Source organism: Somniosus microcephalus, chromosome 7 (genome assembly GCF_052327205.1).
Source record: "Somniosus microcephalus isolate GS21.2 chromosome 7, FLI_Smic_1.0, whole genome shotgun sequence".
Classification (NCBI taxonomy): Eukaryota; Metazoa; Chordata; class Chondrichthyes; order Squaliformes; family Somniosidae; genus Somniosus; species Somniosus microcephalus.
This window is the reverse complement of record NC_140993.1, coordinates 108,243,948-108,258,322: the sequence shown is the minus strand read 5'-3', so window position 1 is coordinate 108,258,322 and position 14,375 is coordinate 108,243,948.

Below are 14,375 nucleotides of genomic sequence, written 5' to 3'. Positions count from 1 at the left end.
ATTCGGGCGGTAGATGTGCCTAATCGGCTGTTGCCCCAGATCACCTCAAACGTATCGCGGGCAGGATTAGGGAATGAGCTGTTTTAAGTCAAGAGTTGTGTAAAATGCAGCTCTTTCATCCTGTTACAGTTAAAGATTGAATGGGCTGACCACCAGCCCGCTCCCCGGGATCAATTTTCAAAATTATGTTTCCTAGAACAACAACTTGTATTTATATAGCACCTTTAACACAGTGAAACGGCCCAAGGCGCTGCACAGGAGTTTTATCAAACAACGTTTGACACCGAGCCACAGATGGAGATATTAGGGGAGGTGGCAAAAAACTTGGTCAAAAAGGTAGGTTTTAAAGGAAGAAGGAGGTAGAGAGGGAATTGCAGACTGCGTTTTGCATTTTTCATGTATCGGTTATAACTATATACATTTTAGTTACAATATATTCTGTGTCTTTTCTGTAGGACCAGAAGTGCAAATGAAAGAAGAGCACAAAACTTCATTCTAATACTCTACAGTTTGCTCTGTTTTTCTTTAGTTATTTTCCTGTATACTAGCACGTAATAATGCACTGAGAAAAGTATTGAGCCAAATTATTGAAGTGAGCTAAAGATATATAATGTTTTTGACATACTGCTCTTTTAATGTTCCTTGCTCTTGCTGTCAACTAGCACACTTTCTATAGCCTCCCCCAAAGCTGTTTTGGAGTCGGGCCAGGTGAACAATATAAACCCTGTCCGCTCTTTCTCTCACTCACTTGTTAGATTCTCTCTCTTTCATACACACAAGTATATTATTCTCGCCCTTCTTGTCTTTCCCTCTGTTTTTTGTCATCTATATCGTGTTCTCTTTTTTCTTCAATTGATCAACCTCTTTTTTTTGTCTTTTTCCCCTTATTTTCTTACTTGGCGCTCTCTACTTCTCATCTTTTAAACGGTTTCTGCTTTTCACACATGCTGCTTTTGTCGCTATTAGTTTTGTTTTTCAATCTCCCCTTCACTTGTTTTTCTCTTTATATTACTTCCTACGTTCTATTCACCCTTTCTTGAGGAGATGAAATACCTCCAATGTTAAAATAGCCAGTGACGATGCACTGAGAAATGTATGGAAACAGACTGTTAAGGTAGAGCCATTTATAACTCGCTGTTCTTATAACGGTTCTTAAAGATAGCATGCAGTCTTACAACAATCTATTTTATGATTGGATATATGCATTGTCTCAGAAACTGGACATCATTTTAAAATTTATCAAGAACTTCCTTCAAACACACACGAAGAACCATTATATATTGGTAGGATCTTTCATTTTCTTGAGTTTTCGGAACTTTGTTTTTTCGTAGAATCAGAAATTGTATGGGGCTTGGAGTTAAATGTAACTGTATTAATAACAATTATTTTTTCAACCAATTTTCTCCCTTCTGAAGGGATCGACTCCTTATTGGAGTATGATTTCAGAAGGGAGAAAATTAGTGTTGGACACCCTCCAGGATCTTGCTACACGGACATGTGAGCTTAGACAATATCAAGGGGTTATTTGAGCATGAAGGTCATCACAGCAACGTTCAATCCTGTCCCCACCAGATGTTCATGCACTTCCAGCAGGGGTCACTAGATAGGAATCAGGAGCAGGAATTTTCCTCTCTTTCCGATGCTTTGGCAACATAAGATGTAACTTGTCATGCCAATAAAGCGATTTGAATTGAATTGAATTGAATATCAGCTAAAGCGCAACACAAAGATCAGAGATATGTGCCTGGTCTGTGCGACTCAGCAATTCACCGACGAGCCATCGGGGGAGCTGAGTAGATCATTCTGAATAAGACCAGTCGACACTGAGATTCCCTTTTGATGTCACGTTTACATAGAATATAATCGTGTTATGTTGATTGTGACATACCTTACAAGATATTTAATCATTGTCCATATTGTATTTATATCGCACCTTTAACACAGTGAAATGTCCCAAGGCGCTGCACAGGAGTTTGCCTTCCTGCAGTTGGGTTCACCAAGTTCCATTCCTCACAGCAAGACTGAGCCAAACATGGACCCAGCAGAGAAGGACCAATGGCTACACAAGTCTTTGAACAGCTACAACTGGTCTTGGACGAATTGCGGTGCCACGTCATTCTCCCGAAGCCAGAAACAGCTGGAGGCCCTCGTCATTGCTTTCCATCAGAGTCAGAGTCAGGTGACCCAAGCTACTCCAGCACCATTACCCGCTCCTCCGGTTTCGCCTCCCCCTCTGAAAGAACCCCGATTACCTGCACCCGAGCGCTACGACGGTAACCCGGGAGGATGTTGAGGCTTTCTAACCCAGTGTTCCCTGGCTTTCCAACTGCAAGGTTCATTATTTCCCAGTGACCATTCCCGAGTAGCCTACATCATTTCGCTACTCACCGGCAAAGCACTTACCTGGGCTACGGCCGTCTGGGAACAGCAAACTCCGGCATGTTCAAACTACCAACTTTTCTCTGAGGAAATGAGAAGGGTCTTTGATCATCCTGTCAGTGGGAGAGAGGCATCTAACAAACTGCTTCGGCTTCGCCAGGGGGCTCGTAGCATTGCGGACTACGCTATTGAGTTTCGCACTCTCGCTGCAGAGAGCCAATGGAATTCGGAGGCGCTCATCGCCACTTTTCGCCACAGTCTCACAAATGAAATCAAGGATGAACTGGCTTCCAGAAATCCGGTGAGTGATTTGGAGTCTCTCTTTGATATCTCCATTCGAGTGGATAATCGTCTCCGCGAGAGGCGAAGAGAACGCCGCTCCATTTTCACCCCACTTCCGGAGACACGAGCCTTCCCTGCTTCGAAGCCATCCGACAACCTCCGAGCCATCCCGAGTCCATCTTTGACTGATCTAGAGGAGCCCATGCAGTTGGGAGTAACTCGTCTCTCGCAGCCTGAACGTGATCGCCGAATGAGGGAGGGATCTTGCCTCTATTGTGGGGAACCGGGCCACTTTCGCTCCTCTTGCCCAAAGTTGGTGGGAAAAGCCAGGCTCGTCCAGGACGGAGGGACCTGAGATGAGCGTAGCCATCCCTCCCGGTCCCACTGTTTCTAGGGTCCTGCTGCCATCTTCCCTTTTCTGGGGCAATCAACAACATGATCTTAAGGCCCTGGTGGATTCTGGGTCCGATGGTAACTTCATGGATCTGGGTTTAGCTAAACAGCTCAAGATTCCACTGACCCATCCAGTTCACCCCCTCACTGTTATCGCCCTGGATGGAAGACCCCTGGGCTCTGGAACTATTCACCATCTTACTGCCCCCCTGTGTTTGGGCGTGGAAGGACAACATTTCGAGACCATCCAATTCTCCCTTATCCACTCTCCTGAGTTTCCATTAGTTCTGGGTTACCCTTGGTTGGCCTACCATAATCCACGCATAGATTGGGCCGCCAGCTGGCTAACGGCATGGGGCTCCGCCTGCCATACCACCTGTCTTCACTCCAAGTCTCCTTCCCAGCCCCAGGAGCCCCCATCGCACTCTGAATTGTCCCGAGTGCCTCCCGAGTATGAGGATTTAAAAGAGGTCTTCAGTAAGGTTCGAGCCACATCACTTCCCCCTCATAGGCTATATGACTGTGCCATTGACCTCCTGCCTGGGGCATGCCCACCTAGGGGTAGGATCTTCTCCCTTTCTGCTCCAGAGACCGCCGCCATGGAAGATTACATCTGTGATGCCCTCGCCGCTGGCTTCATCCGTCCATCCACCTCTCCTGCTGGTGCCGGTTTTTTCTCCGCCCCTGCATCGACTACCGTGGCCTTAACAAGATTACTATAAAAAACCGTTATCCTCTTCCGCTCATGTCGACGGCCTTCGAGCTACTACAGGGAGCCACAGTCTTCACAAAATTGGATCTCCGCAACGCCTACAACCTCATCCGCGTCCGCGAAGGGGATGAGTGGAAGATGGCATTCAACACACCTACCGGGCACTATGAGAACCTGGTCATGCCTTTTGGATTGGCCAACGCCCCTGCTGTGTTCCAGACGCTCATCAACGACGTCCTCCGAGACATGCTGAATCACTTTGTCTTTGTCTACCTGGATGACATTCTCATTTTCTCAAACTCTTCACGATCATGTCCAGCATGTAAGGCAAGTCCTGCAACATCTGCTTAATAACCTCTTGTTTGTCAAGGCTGAGAAGTGTGAGTTTCACGTTTCCACGGTTTCATTCCTGGGCTTCATCATCTCCAGCGGCAACATCCAAATGGACCCTGGCAAGACCCAAGCTGTCCGAGATTGGCCACCACCCACCTCTCTCAAACAGGTGCAACATTTCTTGGGGTTTGCTAATTTCTATCGGAGATTCATCAGGAACTTCAGCACCATTGCTGCCCCTCTCAACGCCCTCACCAAAACCGCTTCCACCTGGTTCAGTTGGTCCGCTGAGGCTGCGCAGGCTTTCGAGGATCTCAAGCGGCGCTCCACGTCTGCTCCTGTCCTCGTGATTCCGGATCCCTCACTCCCCTTCATTGTCGAGGTGGATGCCTCTGATATAGGAGTGGGTGCCGTTTTGTCCCAGCGGTCTAACGACAACAAACTGCACCCTTGCACCGCCTTTTCTCACCGACTCACTCCTGCAGAACGAAACTACGATATTGGAAACAGGGAACTACTAGCAGTTAAATTGGCACTGGAGGAGTGGAGACATTGGTTGGAGGGGTCTAAACACCCGTTCATTGTCTGGACAGACCATAAGAATCTGGCCTATATCCAGGAGGCCAAACTGCTTAACTCTCGTCAAGCTCGCTGGGCACTGTTTTTCAATCGTTTCGACTTTGTCCTGTCATATCGTCCAGGATCCAAGAATCTCAAGCCTGATGCGCTCTCCAGGCAATTTGATCCACCCGAGCGGGAGAGACAACCAGAACCTATTCTTCCAACTTCTCGAATTGTAGCACCGGTTCGCTGGGGGATCGAGACGCTGGTCAGAAAGGCGCAACAGAGGGAGGCAGACCCTGGCAACGGCCCACCAGGTCGCCTTTTTGTTCCCAACATGGCACACTCACAAGTTCTGCAGTGGGGACATTCGTCTCGACTCACCGGTCATCCAGGCACATCCAGGACGCTGGAGTTCCTTCGCAGAAGGTTCTGGTTGCCCACCATGGAGAAGGATATAAAGGCGTTCGTGGCAGCTTGTGCTATTTGTGCACAAAACAAGAACCCTCGATCTCGCCCCCAGGGTTTGCTGCATCCTCTCCCCATTCCCACCCGCCCCTGGTCACACCTCGCTGTGGATTTCATCACAGGCCTTCCACCATCTCAAGGCAACACTGTCATTCTGGTCATCGTAGATCACTTCTCCAAAGCCTGTCGCTTTCTGCCCTTGCCCAAGCTTCCCTCAGCCCAAGAGACAGCCGAGCTCATGGTCCAGCATGTTTTCAGGTTGTTCAGTTTGCCTCTTGACATCGTCTCTGACCGTGGTCCACAATTCGCCTCCCGGTTTTGGAGAGCTTTCTATAAGCTCATTGGAGCCACTGTCAGCCTTTCCTCGGGCTTCCACCCTCAGTCTAACGGTCAAACAGAACAGATCAACCAAGACCTGGAGACGACCCGGAGGTGTCTCGTGTCCGCTAACCCTGCGACCTGGAGTCGTCACATCGTCTGGGCTGAGTACGCGCACAACACCTTGCGCTGCTCCCCCACAGGAATGTCGCCATTCGAGTGCCAGTTCGGTTTTCAGCCTTCACTGTTCCAGGAGCAGGAGCTCGAGGCGGGGGTTCCCTCCATGGAGAAGTTTGTCCAGCGCTGTCGACGGACCTGGAGGAGAGCGCGGCTGGCCTTACAACGAGCTTCTCGGCAACGACGGATCCAGGCCAACAAGCGGCGCAGACCGGCTCCTTCATTCCATCCTGGTCAGAGGGTCTGGCTTTCTACGCAGGATCTCCCGCTGCGAGTGGAGTCCCGCAAGCTGGCGCCCCATTTCATCGGTCCCTTCACGGTGTTGAGGAAGGTCAACCCGGTGTCCTACCGTCTCGAGCTGCCCCGCTCCATGCAGATTCATCCTACCTTCCACGTCTCCCAGCTCCGGCCAGTGGCCATCAGTTCCCTGGCGCCCGCCACGAGGCCTCCTCCTGCTCCCCGCATCATCGAAGGCCAGCCAGCCTACACGGTCCGTCGCCTGATGAACTCTCGCCGGGTTCACTGGGGCCTTCAGTTCCTGGTGGACTGGGAGGGATATGATCCGGAGGAACGCTCCTGGGTCCCGGACCGGAACATCCTGGATCGCGATTTAGTGCAGAACTTTCTTCGTCGTTGCCATGGACCTTCTGGGGGAACGTCAGGGGCCGTTCCTGGGGGGGGGGGTCCTGTCAGGAATGACCCAGGTTCTGCCTCGCCTCGCCACCAGAGGGCACCATGAACTCTTAATTGTTTCCTTCTTTATTCCTAATTGTATTCACCTGTGCATGGTTATATGCCTGCTATTTAAGTGGTGCTTAGTTTATGTTCATTGCTTAGTCTTGAGTTTCACTGCCTTGTGATCCTCTTGCCGGCCTGTAGTTGTGCTGTTGTTATTTTTGTTTATTTCAAGTAAAGTCTATCTTTGTTTTTGCAACCTAACCTCTGCCTCAGTTTGCCTTCCTGCAGTTGGGTTCACCAAGTTTCATTCCTCACAGTCTTAAGTGGCTGACCCCTTATCCTGAGACTATGCTTCCTAGTTCTAAACAACCTCTCAGCATCTACCCTGTTAATCCTCCTCAGAATCTTATATGTTTCAATGAGATCACCTCAGTCTTCCAAGCTCCAAAGAATATCAGCCCAATCTACACTTTCTTTGCATAGGACAACCCTCTCATCCTAAGGATTAATCTAGTGAACCTTCATTGCATCGCCTCCAAGGCAAGTATGTTCTTTCTCAGGTAAGGTGCACAGTACTCCAGGTGTGGTCTCACCAAAGCCCTGTACAATTATAGTAACACTTCCTTACTCTTGTATTCCAACCCCCTTGCAATAAGGCCAACATGCCATTTGCATTCCTAATTGCTTGCTGTACCTGCATGCTAACTTTCTGTGTTTCCTGTATGAAGACACCTAAATCTCTCTGAACAGCAACATTTAATAGTTTTTCACCATTTAAAAAATACTGTTTTTCTATTCTTCCTACCAAAGTGAATAACCTCACATTTCCCCACATTATACTCCATCTGCCACCTTATTGCCCACTCACTTAAAACTGTCTATATCCCTTTACAGACGCTTTGGCCATGATTTCGCCAGCTGTGGCGAGTCCGGTGCGGCTGGAGCAGGCAGCAGCCGCAAACTCTGCACCCGTCTTCATCCCGCCTCCTCCAAATGATTTTGTCCTGATTGGGCTTGTTAAGCCTGCCGTGTGAGGTTCCTGGCCAATTAAAAAGAAGCGGGTCTGATTACATCCTCTGATGACACGTCTTCAGCTAGTTTCCTTAAAGGGGCCATGTCAAAATTGATTTTGGCAGTTGTGCTGTCAGTGTTCTACAGCATTAAGGTGCCGCAAGCACTGACAATGACTGTACAGAGGTGCATGGCTGCATCCAGGCTCTCCCATGACTCCCTCCATATGGAGGGAGTCACAGCACACAGGGAGGTTCTCTTCCCTCCCAATGGGTGGAAGAGACTTCCCCAGGAGACCAACGCAACCTGGTTGCACAGTGCACAGGACGGCACAAGCAGGGATGTTGTCAGGAGGACCAAGCTGCAGTGGCGCAAACCTTTCAATGATCTCGGTAGATCATGAAACATTACTGCAAAGCCACACTCAACCTCATCCTGCTGTGCCATTCATCACATCCCCATCAATCTGCCTTCCTTACCCTACTCCTGCACATCCTTACACAAACTTACCTTGCACCTCCACCCATCCCTCTCTATCTACATTATCACTTCCCCATCTCACTAGCCACCCCTCACACTCACCCTCAGCTTAGTCCAATCATACCAACTAACAACACACAAGGGTAGGCACTTGGGTGTTTTAGCCAATGGTCATGTAAACTTTCTGTTAATGTATTGTCAAACTTTGCCTTCTTGGATAGATTTGTGTGCATCTTTGAAAATGTGTTAGTGAGTTCCAGTGAATGGTGAGCCATAACGTCTGCCCCCCCCCCCCCCCCCAAGGTGATGAGCATGAAAGGAATAGCTTGGGCATTGTAGGGATGCTTTATGGTGCTTGTGTGGGGTGGTGCCAACCTGGTGCATCATGTGGCAGCCAGGGTGTTCAGTGTTAAATGAAGCAACTCTGGACATGGTGAGGCCATCGCTGGTGCCATCACTGGCGTCCCAGGCAGCAATGTGCTCGGGTGAAGATGCCCTGTGTCCAGTGCAGCATTAGTTGATTGCGGAGAAGGTTGTTGTGGATGTTGGTGCTACTGGTGTGCCTGGTGATGCTGGTGTTGGAGCTGATCGTGGTGGGATTCTGAGGACCAAGGTGAGAATTTTTCAAGGGCACCGATGCTGATGGAGTAGATGGCAGGTGAGGTTGAGATGACAGAAGTAATCTGTCAATTTGAGATAGGTTGTTCCAAGGAGGTAACAGTGGATAGAGAGATTACTCCAAACACTTGAAAAGTGCATAAAGCTCAAAAGTGGGTTCCAAAATCATTAATGCTCCAACTTCTAAGATTGGGAAGAGAACAGCTGTGAAATGGTAGATTTTAGACCACTTTTGCAGCTTTCACCTATTCACAGCAATCCACAGTCATTGAGACATACTTACCTGACATGATAGCCGTTCTCTGGGAACCTCGTTGAAAATCTGGTAAAATGGTAAGTACATGGGGAAATGGTTCTTAACTACCTTTTAATAAGCTTTAAACTATCTAAATTGGCTGACCCGTCACTTCGTGTCGGGTCCGTTCAGGGATGACAGACCCCACACTTGGGAATCTGACAAGGAGGCGGGTTTACAGCGGGATACCGACCCTCTGTCAATCTTTGTGATTTTGACAGTGGATCCACCTTCAAACCCGCACTCTGAACGCCAGCAAAATTCAGCCCTTTGTGTCCTCCTCGCAGCTTACTTTCCCACCTAGCTTTGTATCACCAGCAAACTTGGATACATTACACTCGGTCCCTTCATCTAAGTAATTAATATAGAATGTAAACAGCCGAGGCCTAAGCACTGATCCTTGCGGCACCCCACCAGTTACAGCCTGCCAACCTGAAAATGACCCGTTTATCCCTACTCTCTCTATTTTCTGCCCGTTAACCAATCCTCTATCTATGCTAATATATTACTCCCAACACGAGCCCTTGTCTTTCATAGCAACCTTTTATGGCACCTTATCGAATGCCTTTTGGAAATCCAAATAGACGACATCCATTGTTTCCCTTTTATCTACCCTGCTAGTTACATCCTCAAAAAAACTGTAATAAATTTGTTAAACACGATTTCCCTTTCATAAAACCATGCTGACTCTGCCTAAGCATATTATGATTTTATAAGTGCCCTGTTACCACTTCCTTAATAATGTATTCCAGGATTTTCCAATGACTGGACTGTAGTTCCGTTTTCTCTCTCCCTCCTTTCTTGAATAGCAAGGTTACATTTTCTACCTTTCTAAGTTACTCCATGCTAATTCCCATTCTTTGAATTGTGTGTAATATTTAACATTTGCCGCTTTTATCCTATCTAGTTATTCTGCAGAATGACCTTACATAGAGCATAAGTAGCTGTGCGGTGGGTGAAAGAGCGGCAACTTTAAGTGAGAAGAACAGGAGGCTGGTATCCCGATTCTCCTATATACGTCCCATTGGCTGAGACCATAGGTAAAGAGAAGGAAACTAGCACATATTCTATCAGCTGTCCCCTATATTTTCATTAAACGAGAGTAAGTGGAGATTTTAATTGTTTTCTTGCCCTTAGAGTGACATGCTATTCAGAAGTCGAGATCAGCCGTAGTCTAGTGCCAAGCGGAGAGACGCCATTGTGGGGAACTCTTGGTATGAGGGTTGTCTGCTGTTTGTAGGAGACATAATCCAATATCCTTGGATTTTATATGTTATTACATATAGCTCCTACTCATGGGCTAGACCATTTCTTCTGTTCGATGATATGACTTCCCATTGAAGGGTAGTTCAGACCAGGCAAGAAAGCTTCTATGGTTGAAAGCAGCTTACTCTAAGCCGGTTTGTGACGAGTAACCTAAATGTTTCAGTCAGTGGAGAGACATTTTCTTGGGCACCCTAATGTTCTCCCAGATACTCATTTAAAATTGATAATACCCCTAAAGGTAAACAGCTCATCAGACACTTCACAGATGTGTTCTGAGAGCGTGTCAAAATGGTATAGTGCCATTCTTACCTCAGAGAAAATGAAAGTACTTGCCTCCCAAAAGGGCCTGGTGAATAGATTCACATGACCGTAATTTAATGTAAATATTGGCCCGGATATTGGGGTGGGGATGTCCGTGAACTGGCAGCGTTCGCCGTCATTCCACCTTTGAAACTGACCACAACTTTGGGATTTGGCGCATGCGAAAAGCCTGAAGTTCTGGTCCGTCATTCACAGCTCTGACATAGGCTGCGCTGTGCACCCCCTCCCCCCACCAACAGAGCCGGCAATCTGTGTAATCACCCAGATCAGGGAATCCAACGAAAACTGCAGCTCTTCTGCAGTAATTACGCTGCTAAATTCCCTATTAAAAGTTAGACCCAAAGAGATTAGGTGTAACTGGGGTTTTAACAGCGTATTGACTGGTAAACAATGGTTAAGGGCCTGAAAAATGAATTTTAATATTATGCATTGTGAAATTTGTCCATTTTAATAAAAAATAATATTTTCCCCATGAGAGCCCCATCTTTGTTTTGCTCTCTCTAACATTTTTTAAAAGTTAGAATTTTAAGAGCTTACTCATTTCCTTGCTTGCTGTCCCTGAGAATTCTGCATTTTGATTGGCTGTTTAGACAACTTGTTGACGCCACAGCACTTCGCGCAAGGGGATCCCCACTGACCTCCGTTGATTTGAATTGAATGTTGGAAAACCCGAAGTTCTCAACACAAGGATCGCGAGGTCCTTGCGCGAAGTGTACTTCAGGGCCAGTGGCGAATGCCTTCGCTTCACCACCGACCGCAAATTCTGGGCCATTATTTTGACTCGAGTTCTATGCAAAATCGACAACGATAAAAGGTAGATTTTCACTGCCACCTTATTACTCAAACTGTGAACATGATTACTCTTTATCCAGCTTGCCTCTTGGCCTGCAGAAGCAACAGGTGAGCATTGCTATCCCACTGCTGAACAGTACGGTGGTTCTTGCAACAGTCAAGCCATCTGTCACACTTTGCCTTTAACAGCCTTAGTATGGCTGATTTCCAGCTACAGAATATAATCAATAGGCAGATCTCACTGAGTGGATTGTTTTCAAACTACATCCAGTGGTCTGATATGAAGCCACCCTCATTTGTACATGCCCTGGAAAATTACTTCTGGGAATAAGAAAATGGGACCATAAGAAGTTTTGTGGGATTGAATACAGCTTATTCTGTCTGTGTGAGACTGCTGCCATTTGCCACATTGTCCCCGATTAGATAGAATGTGAGAGACAAGATCCTGCAAAAATGTGTTAAACCTACAAATAACAATACAGTATCTGCTTGAGACCAGTGTGGCATTTTGCAAGATGCTGAGGTGTGCAGTGATTCAGCTGGTCTACTCCTCAAAGAAGCGAACCAAATCCATCTAATATACCACTCCACACTTGAAGGGAAGCCTTTCTTTTGCTTCATCTTTACCAATCCTGCCTTTGTCTGCTAAGAAGATGGTAAAATCCATGGACCTCAAAGTGACATCTTCTGTCACGTCAGCCAAAGCAACAGGGTATCCAATGATACACAGATGTTCACAAGATAATTACAGATGAAGGAGGCCATTCAGTCCATCTGCACTCATGCACCCAGAAAGACCATAATGGCCTGGAATTTGTGGTCAGCAGCAAAGCGACGGTGATCACCACTGACCTCGAAGAAAGCTGCCCACAAAGATGTCGCGATTTAACTTTCTTGACACTAATTTGATTGTAACATTGTCAAAAGGGAATCTCCAATGTATAGCAGCAGTGAGGTCATCAAGCTGTCTAAGCAGCCAATCACATTGAAGAATTCTCACAGACAACAAACCAGGAAATAAAAAACACTGATTCACTTTTTTAAAAATTTACAGAATGAAATAAAGATTGGGACATACACATGGGGTAAAGGTAGAAGCTGAAACATCATAAATAAGCTTTGAAACAAAATTTAAATAATACTTTTTATTATTTTAAAAATCTAGTAATTTTTTTCTTAATGGAGAAATTTTACATTCCACAAATATAAAATTAGATTTTCAGGGCCAGCATGGTTGTTCAGCCATCAATATGCCATTTAAACCCCAGTTACATCTATTTCAAAGAGGCCTAATTTTTATGGGGTGTTTAACAGCGATATTAGAGTGGAAAAGGAGAAGTTTTCATCAGTTCAAGTGATTTCACTGATTGCCGGCTATAGGGAGTTCCAAAATGCAGCCTGTGGCAGAACAGTGAATGATTGACCGCAACTTCAGGATTTCCGCATTTATCTGCGCATGCACAAAATCCTGAAGTTAGTCAGTTTCAGAAGGTTATTGACAGTGAACGCTGACAGTTTCGGCATCATTACCAACACAAAATCCGGGCCAATGTCCCCTTATTGGTGCATCCAACTGGTTCTTAAATGAATCTTGGGTTCTGACGTCCACTACTCAGGATAAGTAACTGAAGGAAAAACATTTGCAGGGCTAAGGCGTAGGGAAGGGAGTGGAACTAGCTGAACTGCTCATGCAGAGAGCCAGCACAGGCTCAATGGGCCGAATGGCCTCCTTCTGTGCTATAACCATTCTATGGTTCTATGATTCTATATCTGAGATTCCATTCCATGTGATCACTTTTTGCCTTTTGCTAGTTTAAATCTGTGACCCCTTGATTTACTCTCTCAGTTCAATTCATATAATTTTCTAGATTTGCCTTTTCCATACTATTTATTATCTTGTATATCTCTAAAATCTCAAAGACCAGGAGCCAGGTACATAACATTAAAAGAATTAATTTCAAACAAATAAGGCTGTAACTTAAACAAATTGATTGGGGGAGGTTGTTCAGTCTCATTTCAAGGCTAAAGTGCTCAAGTTTCCCTGTTTTTTCCTTATAACTGAGACCTCAAAGACAGGGGATTAACTTTGTGGTTCTTCTTTACAGTCTCCAGGCAGTGAATATCTCCCCTGTGTCTTGGTGCCCAGAACTGGACACAGTACTAAAGATGCAGTCTGACCAAAGTACTCCACAATTTGATTACAACTTTCTCTGAGTTTTATTCTATTGTTTTAGTTTACTATTCTGTTGGCTTTGTTGATTACTGCTCTGCATTGGTTAAACATTTTGAGCATTGAGTCTACTAATTTTTGTATTTTTTTCAACTTCTTTTGATTCATTAATCCATTGTGCATCATGCCTACTTAGTCTGAGCTTGCTGGGTAGGTGTGTATGTATCCTGTGTGCTCAACATTATGTCCTCTACTTAAGTGTTACTGAACAACATTCCCCAATTAATTTGTTTAAGTTACGGCCTTATGTATTTGAAATTAGTTCTTTTAATGTTATGTACCTGGCTCCTGGTCTTTGGTATTTCCGGATCCCAGAACATCTTAAACATGATCAGTCTGAGGTTATTATCCCCTAGGTGTGCCATTTCCCAATTTATCTTAGGTTGATTAAGTCACCCATTAAAATATCTTTCCTGTTCTCATATTCCCTTCTAATCTCTTCATAGAGCAAAAGACGTTCCTTCTTATGCTGACCTGGAAGTCTAGCTTTAACTTAGAGGTTTCCATGTTAGAAATATCTACCTAGAGTAGTATGTTTTGTATTTCTACCTACAAGTTTCTCTGGCATATATGGCTACATCACCTTATTTTCTGTCTGCTCTATCTTTTCTCAGAAAATTACAACCCCGAATGGTATATTCATTAACACACTCTGGAATTAGGCAAGTTTCTGATATTTGCTTATTCCTACAACATTTCCTACTGCCACAAAGGTCTCCAAATCCTACGTCCTACATTACAACAGTGACTATTTCAAAAGTACTTCATTAGTTGTAAAGTGCTTCGGGATGTCCTGAGGTCATGAAAGGCACTATAGAAATAAAAGTTCTATCTTTTTTTCTTTACTTCTAGTGCTACTAGCAATTGTATATAGAAGATCTTAATATTGATTTGCCTCCTTTCTGGCTTCCCAATATCTGCCTTTTCCTGGTCACTGGTTCATGTATGTGTGTCTGATTTCCTGTATCCATACCCATTTGCTGAATACCTTCTACTCTACATTCAGTCTCATCTGGGATCCTGCCTTTTCCCACCATGTAACTAGCTTAAATCAATCTTGA